The following is a 16,625-nucleotide window of genomic DNA, read 5'->3' on the forward strand; positions in this document are numbered from 1 at the left end:
TGACTTTATTCTTACTTTGTTGACTTTTAATATCTTGACTTTAGTCTTACTTGATTGATTTGAATTTTGACTTTAATCTTACTTGGTTGACTTTAATATCTTGACTTTAGTCTTACTTGATTGATTTTAATTTTTTGGAGAACCCCCCTATATTATATCTTTAATTCTTTGGACCCCAAATGGAGGGGTCCTAGAATAAATATCTTGGCAAAATCAACAATTTTGTCTGAGAGCCTAATTGATAGATTTTTTTGGTTCAAAATTTTAAATTAATTTTATTAATGTTTCACTTTAATTATTTAATATTTTAGTTATTAATTTTAAAATTTTTAATTATAAAAATTATAAATTACGATTTTGCCCTCGGAGAGGACTTTTTGTGTTTCAAGTCGATTTTTGATGCTTTAGGATGTTTTAGAATCGATTTTTCGTTAGGAATTCAATGAAAATATTAGTTTGTGTCATTTATGAAATTTTTTGTGTGGAATAGTCTCGTAAACTTTATGAGGGGCATTTTTGTAATTTTGTCGAATTCTATGAAAATTGACGAAATGATTTATTTGATTTCGATTTGTTGTTTTATGTGTTTTAATGGATTTTCTTAAGCGTCACGTAGGCTCTAGGGATATTTTAAGGTTAGGGGTATTTTGGTAATTTGATCATTTTTTTAGTGATTTTTATTATGAAACTTCTTTTTATCTGAAAAATGATGATTTCTAAGCTTTTGGGGTTATATTTTCCTATCGTAGTGCGGTTTCTACAATTTTGTCAGTTCGAGATACCTCATCCGGATTTATGAAACAAATCTAGTAATAAAATAAAGCATTGGAATAAACATTCATCATTGGGAATCGTTGCGATCGGGTTGACGAGTTGACTAATCAGGCGAATGCAAAAATGGGGTGTCTACACCACCGAGTGTTATCTCGAATTTTACAAAATTTATACTCAAATTATACTCAGTTTTTACTCGGACCACATGAGATTATATCAAATTTCAAATATACACGTGTACATTTGTTCAATTAGTCAAGGATAATTTTCTAAAATTCAAGGATTTGACACTATCAGTGAGAGCTAGCTCTCGAGGACCGGACAACTTTTAGTTCGATGAGAGTTTTACGCTCAAGGATCCAAACGCCCCAACGAATTGTTAAATCAGACTGTAAAATTAAAGGTCACGAGCTTTAACATTCGGATATCGCACTATCTACTAAAATAGATTTTCTATCTAATTTGCTTCAACCATCGCTCCGAAGAGGGGCATCTGTAGACACCCCATTTTTGCATTCGCTTGATTAATTAACTCGTCAACCCGATCGCGACGATTCTCAAAGATGAATGATTATTCTAATGCTTTATTTGTTACTAGATATGTTTTAGAAATTCAGATGAGGTATCTCAAACTAACGAAACATTAGAAACCACGCTACGTTAGGAAAATGTAACTCTAAAAACATATAAATTATCATCTTGCAAACAAAAAGAAGTTTTACGATAAAAATCACTAAAAATGATTAAATTATCAAAATACCCCTAACATTAAAACATCCCTAGAGCCCACAGTATGCTTAGGAAAATCCTTTCAAACACATAAAATAATAAATTAAAATCAAATAAATTATTTCATCAATTTTCACCAAATTCGATAAAATTATGAAAATGCCCCTCATAAGGGTTGATAATCATTTCACGCCAAAAATTTCATAAGTAACATAAACTAATAATCTCATTGAATTCCTTACGAAAAATCGATTCCAAAACATCCCAGAACATCGAAAATCGACTTGAAATGCAAAATTTCTCTTTGGAGGCAAAATGATAATTTTTCAATTTTTAAAATTTTTAATTTCGAAAGTAATAAATAAAATATTAATTAACGTAAATAAAACCTTAATAAAATTAATTTAAAAACCTAAACCAAGTTAATCTCATAAGACTTAAGTCAAAATCCTAATTAAAATCCTAATCTCAAAGACCAAGTCAATCTCATAAGACTTAAGTCAAAACCTTAAAAAGACCAAGTCAATCTCATAAGACTTAAGTCAAAACTCTAATTAAAACCCTAATCTAAAGGAACCAAGTCAATCTCATAAGACTTAAGTAAAAACCCTAATCTAAAAAGATTAAGTCAATCTAATAAGACTAAAGTCAAAACTCTAATTAAAACCATAAAAGAAACCTAATCAAACACTAACGCTACCAAAAAAACTCTATAAATAGAGAGTCTTTACAACCTAATTTCGTAGGTCAAATAAACCCCTAGAAAAAGTAGGTCAAAAAGCCTCCTTAGCCTTCCCAAAACCCTAATTTTGAAGTCCTAACCTGTTACCTATCATCCAAACCCTAGGTTTTGTTCACAAACTCTCAAAAACTCTTCACAAAACACTCAGAAATCCCTCAAAAAAATTTAGGAAACACTCAGATCTAAGAAAGAGGTACTTTATCTTGGAGATCTGAAACGGATCCAATGATAGAAACGAAGCAAGGAATATCTTACGAAAAATCACTCTACCAATTCTGAGGGAACGACTTATTGTGACCGTACAGGTATATTTTTCATTTATTCTTTTTTATTTTACTTTATTTATTTATTTATTTTAGGTATTTTTAGTAATGTAATCTTCTTGGAAAATAGTAGAGACGGCTTTTGTAGGGCGGGGTTGGTGTCTAACACCTTCTAACCCCGTAATATGATTCTCGGACTTAGTTTCTGTTGGTAGATTAGTTGTTTTTGTCCATTTTGATTCGATGCTCGGTTCTTAGACCATAATAAGTAGATGGCGACTCCCAAACCTCAAAGTCAAAAGCGGAACCGCACACCCCGCGGATCGAGGGCGCTTTCAGTCACCACCTCAACTCACCTTCCTCATCCCTTACCTATCCCATCACCTTTCTTTCTAAACATCATCTTCCCACATCAACTTATCACCTTTTCTCTGAAAAATCTATCTTCCTACACCTCCAACCCATACCTCCCCCTAACCTACCATTATAATTCCCTACAAACCCATACCTCCTCCTAACCCACCATCATCATATCTCTTTCTAACCTACCATCATCATTCCCTACAAACCCATCTTTATACTTCAAACCCATACCTCTCATCTCAAATCAAACACACTCTTTCTCTCCTATCAACTCGTCTAAATTTATAATCTCCACACATCTTGACACATGTCACCATCTCCCTCGTCTTCCCAAAAACCTAGTTAATTACCCTCTTACACCCCCCATTCTTTTAAATCAAACATTACTCCCCTTTCACCTCACCAATTAATTACCCTCTTATACAGTCCCATCCTCTCAACCATTCTCATTAATTCCCTTTCACTTAATACTCAACTCAAATAGGTTGAAAGATCCAATCCATTTGGGTTACAAATAACCCATTTAACTTTCATTCTCTAAATATCCTTCCATCTTCATCATTTACACCACCCCTCTCTTAAATCACACATCATTATATCATTTCTCATCAGTTCACCTAACTCTACCCTTAAAAATAACTCTCAAACTCTATAAAAACCACCTCATTCTTAACTCTGAAAATGTAATGAAAATTTAAAAAGTATATTCTAAAGATTACAACTCTCTAAACTCTCAACTTTCAATTCTCAACTCACCTCAACTCTCAACTTTTTCTCAACTCTCTTAAGAAAGTCAAGAAAATTCAAAGAATACTCATCCTTTGAAGAAAGTCAAAGAAGAACAAGGTGGACTTTGGACAAAACACCCCCCTCTCACCCCTCCAACTTCCCCTAGTTTACTTATCCTCATTTTCTACATCTAAGCACACACCACCAATGACTTGAATCATTAAAATACCCATTTTTCAATAAGGGTGCCCTCAATGGTTTGAACTAATATTAAAGTCCCTCATACTTGAGGGCACATATGGGATTTTTCGATTCTTTTTTATTTTTATTTTTAAAAATTGATCGAATACAAGGTTACCACCAACTGTAGATGGAGTAGGGTGCCTAACACATTCTGTATTTCATAAAATGGACCCCCTTACCTAGAATCAAAAGTTGGACCAAATGTACCTTATCCGTACGAGAGTCACCAAATGCAAAAATGACATAATATTTGAAAATGCAACATTGGGTGACCATTCACACCTTTTTACAAATATGAATAGTGACGACTCCAAAACCACCTGAAGTGATTGTGATATTTCAAAAATGAATAAATCACGTGTCCACAGATTTTACAAATTCCAAAATATATCTAATGGGTCTTTGAGAAAATTTTATTTTTCTTATTATCTCAACAATCTATTTAATATAGTTGCAACAATTGCAACTATATTAATGCCTTTTTTATATGTTTCTCCACTCATCACTTTAAAGTCTTCTTCATCTTCTTGGTACTACCATCATCACAGATCTAGAGTTAGATAGCACATCAATTTGTTATATTCTTGTGACTAATATTTGAACACGTTTCTTTTTCTTAACTTCACATATCAATCCTGCTCTTAGTAGCCAAGTTGTTTAGAAGAATCTATGCCCTGTCTTTTTCTCTTCATTTAAGCTTATATTTATTGATGTGAGAGCTTTTCCCTAAATCCTTTTCTTACATGTAATGTCCATTGAATTTAATTTTTTAAAATAAAAAGAATTTTTTTTTCCTTTATAAAGTTGATCAATAGATGCCAAGCTACCAAATCATAATTTCTTATAAGACCATAAACATTTTATATCAAAATACTTCAGACACTATTGATTTGATCAATTTTTCATAAACTTGGTTGAGATTTTCAAGATATTTGATAAAGTCGAGGCTTGATAAGCCCCTCAGGAAGGGTAGGTCAAGTGTTTGAAACCCCATGAAGCAATGAATTCCTTGGGACCACCCTCCAGGGTTCGATTGATTCTCGACTCAACTAGTTGGACGTATGACTTTCTGAGGGACGGTGCATGTGACCGTGGGATTAGTCTTACTTGAAGGGGTGAGGATACCCATGATAAGCAAAAAAAAATTGATTGATCATTCCCATTTGACTATTTTCCTTAACAGTGCACTTCCCAGAGCCAACTCGGTCTCTGATGAATTTTAATTTTAAAAAAGAGTTATTATTGCCTCACCAACTTTGACTAACGCCACACCAACTTTGTGCGACTCTTTGGTGATTTAAAAAGGAATTAGTATAGCATTAGTAAAAGTCGGTGTGGCAATAACAACTCTCTTTTATAAACTATGATCCAATGGTGGGCCGAAAGTTGCTAACAAATGAAGGTATTAAGCTCTTTAAATCAACCACAACTTGCCATGTGGCAACTCTCTACTGATTTAACAGATTAAAGAATTTGGTGATTTCTTACCATTGGCTTGAGTCTTTCTCATATATTTCTCAAGATTATTCTGATGAATTTCCCCCATGGTCCATTTTTAAATCCACAAAGAGCCAACTAATTGAAATTAGAAAAATCCTTGGGGGATTTTGTTTTTCACTGTGATTCTGTAGACACCCCATTTTTACACTCGTCTGATTAATTAACTCGTCAACTCGCTTGCAACGATTCCCAATGATGGATGATTATTTCAATGCTATATTTCATTGCTAGATATATTTCAGAAATTCGGATGAGGTATCTCAAACTAACAAAATTATAAAAACCGCGCTACGTTAGGAAAATATAACTCAAAAAACATAGAAATCATCATATTGCAGACAAAAAGAAGCTTTATGATAAAAATCACTAAAAAATGACCAAATTACCAAACTACCCCTAACCTCAAAACATCCCCAGAGCCTACATTACGCTTATGAAAACTCTTTCAAACACATAAAACAACAAATCGAAATCAAATAAATCATTTTACCAATTTTCACAAAATTTGATAAAATTACCAAAATACCTCTCATAAAGTTCACGATCATTTCACACAAAAAATTTCATAAATAACACAAACCAACATTTACATTGAATTCCTTACGAAAAATCGATTCCAAATAGCCTGAAACATTGAAAAATGACTTAAAACGCAAAAAGTCCTCTCTTAAGGTAAAACGATAATTTTACAATTTTTATAATTAAAAATTTCGAAATTAATAATTAAAACATTAATTAATGTAAAGTGAAATCCTAATTAAAATTAAAGCCAATCAAGTAAGACTAAAGTCAAAATCTTAAAGTCAATCAAGTAAGACTAAAGTCAAAATCTTAAAGTCAGTCAAGTGAGACTAAAAGTCAAAACCCTAATAAAATTCTAATTAAAATATAACTTTATTTAAAACAATTCTAATTAAACTATAACTCTACCTAAAATAATTTTAATTAAATTATAACTCTATTTAAAACAATTCTAATTAAACACTAACTCTATTTAAAAAAAAATCTAGTTAAACACTAACTCTATAAAAAACACTTAAAAAATATATAAATAAAGGTCTTTGCAACCTATTTTCGTATCAAAAAATAAACCCTAGGAAAAGTAGGTCGATGAGCCTCTCCAACCTCTCCAAAATCCTAATTTTGAAGTCCTAACTCCTTATCTAACATCCATACCCCAACTTTAGCTCAAAAATTACGTAGAAATCCCTAAAAAACACTTAGAAATCTATAAATAAATCAAAAATATTCAGATCTAAGAAGGATGTACTTCGTCTTGGAGGTCTAAAGCGAATCCGGTGATAGAACAAAGCGAGGAGTACTATACAAGGAGCTATTCTATCAGATTTGAGAGAACAAAACCGTTGCATTACAGAGGTAAATATTTTTATTTTTTTTATTATTATTATTTAGGTATTTTTAGCAATGTAATCATTTTTGAGAATTAGTAGAGACTAACGTTTGCTGGGCGGGGTTGGTGCGTAACACCTTCCAACCCCTTAATGTGATCCCCGAACGCAGTATTTTTTTATTAGATTAGTTGTTTGTTTATCAATTTCGAATCAATGTTTGGTTCTTAGACCGTAATAACTAGGTAACGACTCCCAAACCTCAAGTCAAAAATGGATCCGCACACAGCGCGGATCGAGGGCGCTTTCAGATTCTTACTGCATTGATGTGATAGCCATAGATGTCTTTCATTGAGATATGAATAAAAAGCATTTACAGTTATGTAGCCACCTTCACTTCAGAAATGTGAGAATCACACTGAATCACTGTGTCACCCTAGCATTAATTTTGAAATTATCAAGGCCCTCAAGATTATGTTTCAAGGAAAATCCCAAATTGATGGATTAGTGAAAGCTAATCCATGTTGTTATGCAATTTTTTTAATAGAGCTGCTATTGGCACTCCAACTTTTACTTATTACACCCCAATTAAAATTAAAATTAAAAAAAAGTCAATGGTTGAAAATAAGTAAAAAAAAAGGTCTCTCTCTCTCTCTCTCTTCCTGATTTTTACTTGTTGGATTTAATATTTTATATGGGCCTAATCCTAATTGTAAACGTTGAAGTTGTTTCAATGTGTTATAATGCTTTGTAATGTTGAAGTCGAACCAAACTTTTGTAATATTTGAATGGTGTGTTTCAATTTAATTAGGGTGCAAAATAATTTAAGAAATTGAGAAGTAAGAAGTAAAAGTTGGGATGCCAATATAAGCTCTCTTTTTTTAATAACAATCTATTTTTTGAAAGATTTTGGTTTTCATACTTTAATGGATTGTTTGTCGATGGCTCGAGAAGCAAAGCATCCGAACACAATTGTCCTGCCAACTTCCTATTCACTTTTTAAATTTTCAATTAAAAATTATATTAACCCACAATTTTTTGTTTGTTTGTTTATAACACACCAATTAATGAAATTACATGTTAAACACCAAATAAACTATAGGTGTACCAAAAAATTGTTTAAGAAAAAAAGAAAAGGAATAATGGAGCAGCTACAATGATAGTTCAACAAACTCTATGATCTTCATAATCAAAGTTCTTTTTAGGGAAAATTACTTAAAGGATCCTAATGGATGGATTTTTTTTTTTTTAATTAGTCCACCTATCTTTTTAAGGAAAAAGCTACAATGAAGTCATTTTCAAGCATTTTGAAGATGTATGTAAGAAATTAGAATTCTTTTCAATTATTATTCTTACTTTCTTTTTGGATGAAAATCAATCAAGGATGATTCTTTTGATTTGAAATCATCTAGACAAGTTATTATGTCAAGTTTTTAGTTGATCTTTCCATGCATCTTAGTAAAAAAAAACTCGAAAAATAGAAACAAGTGGGTTTTATCAACATCAAGTTCATCACTTTTTTATTTTTGGGTTCAATATTCTTTATATTGAGTTTGACATTTTTTTAAAAATTGTCGAACTCAACAATAAAAACTGGTGAGCTCGACAGTAAAAGATGTAAGCTTGATAATAAATAAAATTGGCAAGTTCGAGTATATAAAAAAATAAGTGAGTTCGACGTTGTAATTTTTTTTTTTGAATCTCAATTTTGTTTTTTTTTTTTGAATCATCAAAATAGATAAAAAAAAATCTAAATATTTAAAATTAGAAGTATATCATTTTCATTCGTCATTCATTACAAAAAAAATCGTAAAAAATGATTGGAATCACGGTTGAAAAACCTAAGTATGTGAAGAAGATGAAAAATGGTAGTTTAGATATATCAAAACATATTATAACATGAGATGAGGTTGAGGGATTGTTAAACAACCGCCCAAAATTCAAGGACTAATAACAAAGAAATCCCTCTGGCAGGACCCTTTAAGTAATTTTCCCTTTTTGACCCTTAATTTTTTTTTCTTAATCATAAACTATGTAGATACGAGAGCTTCAAACCTTTGGAGAGGTTTTGAGCTCATCTACACGGGTTTAAGAGTTCCCACCATTTAGTCAAAGTGTGGATTGACACTATAAAATTTATTTTGTGAAATTCTATATATATATTTTACTTGTAGTGATTCACATATGCAAAAGATGAAGGGAATGGTCTAGTTAGAGATCTATGATAAGGAGGTTCGGTTGAGGGGCAAGGAAGGTGTTAGGCACTGCAAACACCCCAATTTGAACGGGTCCCTATTTGAAAGGGTCTAAAAATACAGATTTTTCAACAAAACTTGCCAACGGGCCCCAAAGGCCCGAATCATTAAAATATGGTAGTTTATCAAAAATAAAACCCCTAAGACCTCCTAATGGTCTAGTGGATCCATCCACAAAGATTTGGTGCACCACCTTCACTACTTCGCAATCGGAAGAGCTCAAAATATCAATTTATGCCAACGGGCCTCAAATGCCCAAATCATTGAAAAATGGCATTTTGATCGAGCTAATGCCCCTAAGACTTCCTATTGGTTTAGTGGACCCACCAAAGAGATTTGACCTACCCTACACCTTCCCAACCTTCACCGCTCCGCTCTCGAAACAAAAAATACTCTAATTCTTGATAAAATCCACTAATAGGTCTAAAAGGCCCAACTTGCCAACACGTGGCATTTTGATCTATCCAATAATTTCAAAATCTCAAAAAATGAATAAAATTAAAAAATGAGACTTGGGACACCTATCCCTTCCTCTACTCTTACCGCTCCATCCCCGAAACCAAAGATAGCCCAAGTTCATCTACGGCCTACCAATCTTCAACTCTATAAAATTAATCCCTCACCTTACCCCATAACCAAAACCTAACTCCACATAACCTGAACCCCAAAATATCTCCAACACACCCAATCCTACCTTAAAACAAACCCTACCCAATCTCAAAATATTTACAACCTTCCTAAAATCCAAGCCCAATAATCTTAAGCCCAAATCCATATCCAATGTATATCCAACCCACATAACCCATAAACCACTATCCATATCAACCAATCACCCTTTTATCATCCCAAGGTGACACATGTCTTCATCCCTTCACACCTCCCTCATCTAATCACCTACCCCCATCACCTTTCTTTAAACAATTCATCTATCATCTCACTTTTCTCCAAAAATCACCGCAACCCATACCCTACCCTACCATAACCTATCACATTTCTCTAACACCATCAACCACCTACATCACAACCCATATCCTCTATACCCTAACCCATCACCTTTCCCTAAAACACTCTACCAACTCACATCACAACCCATATCCTCTATACCCTAACCCATCACCTTTCCCTAAAACACTCTACCAACTCACATCACAACCCATACCTCCCATCATCATCACCAAACTAACCCATACCCTTCTCTCTAATCAAACAACCACCATCATCAATCAACCTACCTCATCACTTCACTTTCTCATCACTTTTACCACATGTCATCATCCCCTAAATTCTCTCAAAATCTAATCAACCAACCTCTTACATAGTTTATTACCCTAATCTAAACATCCTACATCCTCAACCAACCTAACATTCAATCAAACACCTAATCCCTTACACCACCATTCTCCATTACTCATCTCATCTCACCAAACACTCCACCCAAATAGTTTGGATAAGATCCAAATCATTTGGATTAAAACACAACCCATTTTCCTCATTACACAACTACCTCACTTTCATTTAAAATTTTATATACTTCATCTCTAAAACCTATGCCATTATCTATTCTCCCAACCCTTCACCCCATTATACCCCTAAAATACCCTCCAAACACCTATAAACATCTCTCATCCCTTTCCAAAAATGATTACCAAGTCTTACCAATTCTCTCACACCAAGTCTGACAAAAATAAAAAAAATACTATACTCATATCAATTTTCTCATCACCTCTTCTCCACTTTTTCAATTACACAACAAAACAAAACAAAAAAGTGACATTTCCTAAGTCACTAAGGACTCAAGAAAATATAGAAAAAAAAGGAAAAAAAAAGAAAAGAGAAGTTTTAAGGTGGGTAAAAAGAATCACTTTTCCCCTTTTTCTTCTCTACCCTCTCTATTCTTTTCTTCTATTTATTTTTGTGTTTAGAAGGCTTCTAAGATGTAATGCTCCCCTCTCTTATCTTTAATAGACTGGACTTCGATCAGATTGAAAGTATAAGGGTTGTAATCTTTTTAAAAAAACAAAACCAGATTTTAATCTTAAAATTGTTTTAAGGCAAATCGGAATTCGGATCTTCTCAACCCATGAGAATGGATTCGAAACCTTAGCCAACATTTTTCCAAATATCTATTATGTCTAAGGCTCATGTGATCAGTCTCTCGAAACACTCAATTATATGCACATTTTTCAAACATTTATTTTGATTTTTGTCTATATTTATCTGTATAAAGGTAATAATCATGATAAGCCTCGAAACACCATATTGAATGTTAATTAGGCTTAATTATATATAAGTAAATTCCTTTAATATATAAATCTAATTACGTGTGTTTCTTGTGTAGAAAATCAATATTTTGAAATCAAAATCTCAAGACAAAAGCATTTGGGCCTACTTTGGAATGCTCTAATTATTTGGAAAGTCCTAATCCTTAACTCATGTTCTACACACATTTTTCTCTATTAATAGAGCATCAATCTCTAGAGAAAAGGTCTCACTTGTTATTTTATACAAGACTCCTTTAATTTAAGACTCTTAGCCTATTCTCTTATTTTTTTGTATTTTTATCTTCTAGTTATTTTCTTTTTGACTAAATAGTCTTTTAAGAAGTAGAAGAAGAAGAGTTTGTAAGTTTCTCCATAAAATGAAGAAAAGTTTTTTTCATATCTTATCTTTTCTGTCTTGCAATGACATTAGGCTAAGCTCCCCTCTATTGGAGAGTGGAAAAACCTAGAACAAGTTCTTGTGTTGTTTCTAATTTCATGTATTTCTTTTATTTAAAATGCTTATGAGTTCTTTTTAAGATTTCTTGCACCTTTTATTCTTAATATAGATACTTTATACTTAGATTAAATCAAGATAAAGTATGCTTAAACTAGATAATTGATAGTAGGAAGATTTCAAAGAATTCTACTTTATTTATGTTCCCTCATTTTATTTCATTTTAAAACTTTTCGATCTAAGGAACTAACACCAAGCCCTTACGATTGAGTTATAAAAATGCTAGAGCCTAGGAATTACTTATCAACATGTTTTAGGTAGATCCACCTCCAATGGTACTTTAATTTCATAAGTTTACTAACTTTTAATTTTATTTACTTTAATTAATTTTCTAACAACTTTAAATCTTCTTGATAAGCTAAAAAATACAAAGAAAAATAGTTGTAATTCCTTTTAGTTAATTTGAATTTTATCCTCTTAGCTTAACTCTAGTCCCCCTTTCTCTTGGGTTCAATCCCCTACTTGCCCCACAAGTAAGGTAAAAGTAAGATTACTATTAACTCCGATGGGAAGAACAATGATAGTCTCACCTGAGTTTTGGCATCGTTGGCGGGGAAAGGTAAAGGTAGTAGTAGTAAATTTTGATTTAAAATTTATTTCTTTCATTTTTATTTTTTTACTTTTTTTATTTTAGTTTCTTTCTATAAGTTTAAGTCTTCTTGAGGGTTTAAGGGCGAAGAAAGAATAAAAAAAATTAAAATTGAAAAAAAAGTCATTCCCGTGTTCCTTATCACCTTAGACAACAGAACTTAAACTGATTGTAACTATCTGCTTCGATTTTCCATTAACTCTTATAGTATATCGAGTTGGGGTAGAACAAAATTTTATATAAAATATGACAAAATTAGAAAGATTTTGGTAAGTCAGATTATGTTTTTGAATCTGTTTACTATTATTTCTACTAACATTTCTGTTTTGCTCCTTGTAGGTGAACATTTTTTTTGTTGTTTTCTTTCAATTCTTTAATCTTTAATTAGGTTTATTTTCTTTATTTTAGGAATTCTTGTATAGGATTCCTTGTAATTTTTTTTAATTATCCAAGAAGGCTTAGATTGTAATAGACTAAGGAAGGACGACAGGTGGACAATACCGTCACAGCTCCTTAGGTTCGCACACCAAAATTGGAATTGGTGGCCTAAGTCGACTCAAACCTTCTTCACCCCGTCTAGCACGGTGTAGACACCCCATTTTTGCATCCGCCTGATTAATCAACTCGTCAACCCAATTGCAATGATTCCCAATGATGGATGTGTATTCCAATGCTTTATTTTGTTACCAGATATGTTCAGAAATCCGGATGAGGTATCTCGAACTGACAAAACCTTAGAATTACGCTACGCTAGGAAAATACGACCCCAGAAACATAGAAATCATCATCTTGCAGACCAGAAAGAAACTTCATGATAAAAATCACTAAAAATTATCAATTACCAAAATATCCCTAACCTCAAAACAACCCTAGAGCCTACGTTACGCTAGGAAAACTCTCTCGAACACATAAAATAACAAATCGGAACCAAATAAATCATTTCACCAATTTTAACAGAATTTGACAAAATTACGAAAATGCCCCTCGTAAAGTTCACAACCATTTCACACAAAAAAAAACTTCATAAATAACAAACTAATATTTCCAATGAATTCCTTACGAAAAATCGATTCTAAAACATCCTGGAACATTAAAAACCGACTTGAAACGTGAAAAGTCCTCTCTGGGGGCAAAACGGTAATTTCACAATTTTCATAATTAAAAATTTCGAAATTAATAAATAAATATTAAATAATTAAAGTGAAACATTAATGAAATTAATTTAAAATTTTGAACCTAAAAAATCGATTAATCGGGTTCTGAGGCAAAATTGTTGAGGGTTCGTGAGATATTTCTTTAAGTACCCCTCAATTTGGGGGTCCAAAGAATTAAAGAAATAATGAAAGGGGCCTTCTCCAAAAATTAAAAGTAAATCAAGCAAGACTAAAGTCAAGGTATTAAAATCAATCAAGTGAGACTGAAGTCAAAATTAAAGTCAATTAAGCAAGACTGAAGTCAAGTCAATCAATTAAGACTAAAGTCAAAACATTAAAAGTCAATCAAATAAGACCAAAAGTCATAATAGAATTCTAATTAAATAATAACTCTATCTAATAGATTTCTAACTTAAAAATAATTCTACCTAAAACAATTTGAATTAAAACACAATTCTACCTAAAACAATTCTAATTAAAATACACAATTCTACCTAAAACAAGTCAAATTAAAACACAACTCTAATTAAAATATCTCTAATTAAACACTAACTCTATCCAAATCAACCCCTAAAAACATCTATAAATAGAGGTGCTCACACCCTATTTTCGTATCAAATCATAAACCCTAAGAGAAGTAGGTCTAGAAGCTGCCCTAGCCCCCCATAACCCTAGTTTTGGAGCCCCAACTCCTTACCTAACATCCCTCCTTCAATTTTAGTCTAGAAAACGCCTAAAAGCCCCTCCAAAAACACGCCCAAATCCGTAACAAACTTGAAGAGTTCAGATTCAAAAACAAGGAGATACCTCAATCTAGGAGATCCGAAGTCAAATCCGGAGACAGAACGAAGCAAGGGAGTATAGTACAAGGAGTTCTTTTTGTCAGATCTGAGGGAACAAAATCCTTGCTATCGGAAAGGTATCAGTTTTTTTATTTTTATTTTTATATCTATCTAGGTTTTTAGCAATGTGATTTACTTGGAAAGTTAGTAGAGACCGGCTTTGGCCGGGCGGGATTGGTGCCTAACACCTTCCAACCCCGTAACGTGATCCCCGGACTATTTTTCTCTTTTGTAGATTAGTTTGCCTTTTTTAGAGTCAGTTTGGTTCCTAGACCTTAACAACTAGGTGGCGACTCCCAAACCTCAAGGGTCAAAAGTGGATCCGCGCACCCCGCGGATCGAGGGCACTTTCAGTGGCGACTCCACTGGGGACTATTGAGGATCAAACTTGAAAAACCCCAAGTATGGGAGCATTGCCAAGATGACCTAGTTTTTTTTTATTATTTAGTTAGATTTATTTTATTTATTTTTTCTGTTTATTTATTTTTTTTGTCTTGATTGTAGATGATTTTGGGCATTGCATTTTTTTTTTTCAATTAAGGATCACTTTTTGATGACCCCTAAATAATGAAAGATTCAAATTGATGGAATGATGAAGGTTGGACAGAAATATTAAAACGTTTTTAGAGAATATGTTAGTGAGAATTAAGTCTGGGAGCCTCTTAATAAAACATAGATCTCGTCGAGTAGATTAATTTAGAATCTGAGTTCACTCAATTTCGTTATCGGAAGCCTTAGATATCATCGATGCAAGTTCAATCTGTAAATCTGGAATTATTTCTGAATGAAAGTTGGGACAGCAACGTTAAAATTTTTTACAGAACATTCTAGTGAGAATTAAGTCTGGGAACCTATTAATAAAACGTAGATCTCATCGAGTAGATTAATTTAGAACTTGAGTTCACTCAATTTCGTTATTAGAAGCCTTAGATATCATCGATGCAAGTTCAATCTGTAAATCTGGAATTATTTCTGAATGAAAGTTAGGACAGCAATGTTAAAACTTTTTTACAGAACATTCTAGTGAGAATTAAATCTAGGAACGTATTAATAAAACGTAATCTCTCATCGATTAGATTAATTTAGAACTTGAGTTCACTCAATTTCGTTATCGGAAGCCTTAGATATCATCGATGCAAGTTCAATCTGTAAATCTGAAATTTTTTCTGAATGAAAGTTGGGACAGCAACGTTAAAACGTTTTTACAGAACATTCTGGTGAGAACTAAGTCTGAAACCTATTAATAAAATGTAGATCTCATCGAGTAGATTAATTTAGAACTTGAGTTCACTCGATTTCGTTATCGAGAGCCTTAGATATCATCGATGCAAGTTCAGATTGTATTTTCCTAATTCACAGAAAATCTGAATTTATCTAATGTTGGCACAATTAATGTTCTTGAGAGTGAGCTCATCTCAACCATTGTCTTTCTATCATCAATGTAACACCTATTGGAATCTCGATTTATTTTGGATCACCTAAAAGTGATCATTGATTGGACCTTAAAAATTATAAAAATTGTGCCTATTGCGATGATTAGATCTAATTAATTATTATAGGCCCTTATTTATTAATTGATTTGCTAATTGATGAATGCAGAGATGTGCACGTTTAAAGCTTGAATTAAACCATATGAGTATGTTCCTGATCGATGTTTGCTGGCACTTGTATGATTTAATATCCTCTCTTGATTGGACCCATGGGCCCATTTGTTTGAAAAAGGCCCCGGGCACACCCCACCCTGTTTTGCACACACCACATGCACGTTTACTGCTTTACTCACTTACACGTCCCATTTAGCCAACGTGGCACTAGTGTGTGGCCCGGTCTCTTCGGAGATGCGACGTCATTCATGAAACCCACAACTCCAGTCACGTACCTTATGGTATATCAAACTGGGGGCATTAATACCGTCTGATCAGGTGAGTCTGAGAGATATATTGATGCACCCAGGCTGGAGCGACCTGAGCCTTTGACTTATTGTAAGCCACACAGTCTCATGTCCCGATTGCCAACGTAGTACTAGTACGTGGTCGGTCCCCCGTGGGATGCCAAACCATTTATGAAAGCTACAACTCTTGACTCGTACCCGTAGGTATAAAAGTAATCTAAGTATATCAATTGCACTTCTTGGTCAAAACCGGTGCCTAAGCAAGATCTTGCCCCGTTGTACCCTACTGTACGAGGGGGATAGACTACGTCTATTCTAGACGAGAGGTATTTAAGTGGGCCCTTGCTCAGCATTGTGCGCCACCTCTCAATTGGAGATCAAACTGGCTGTTTTTGGCTTCAGAGAAGTGAATTGAGGTTTTAGATTA

This window comes from Akebia trifoliata, chromosome 15 (assembly GCF_017979445.1).
Source record: "Akebia trifoliata isolate Shusen 1 chromosome 15, ASM1797944v1, whole genome shotgun sequence".
NCBI lineage: Eukaryota > Viridiplantae > Streptophyta > Magnoliopsida > Ranunculales > Lardizabalaceae > Akebia > Akebia trifoliata.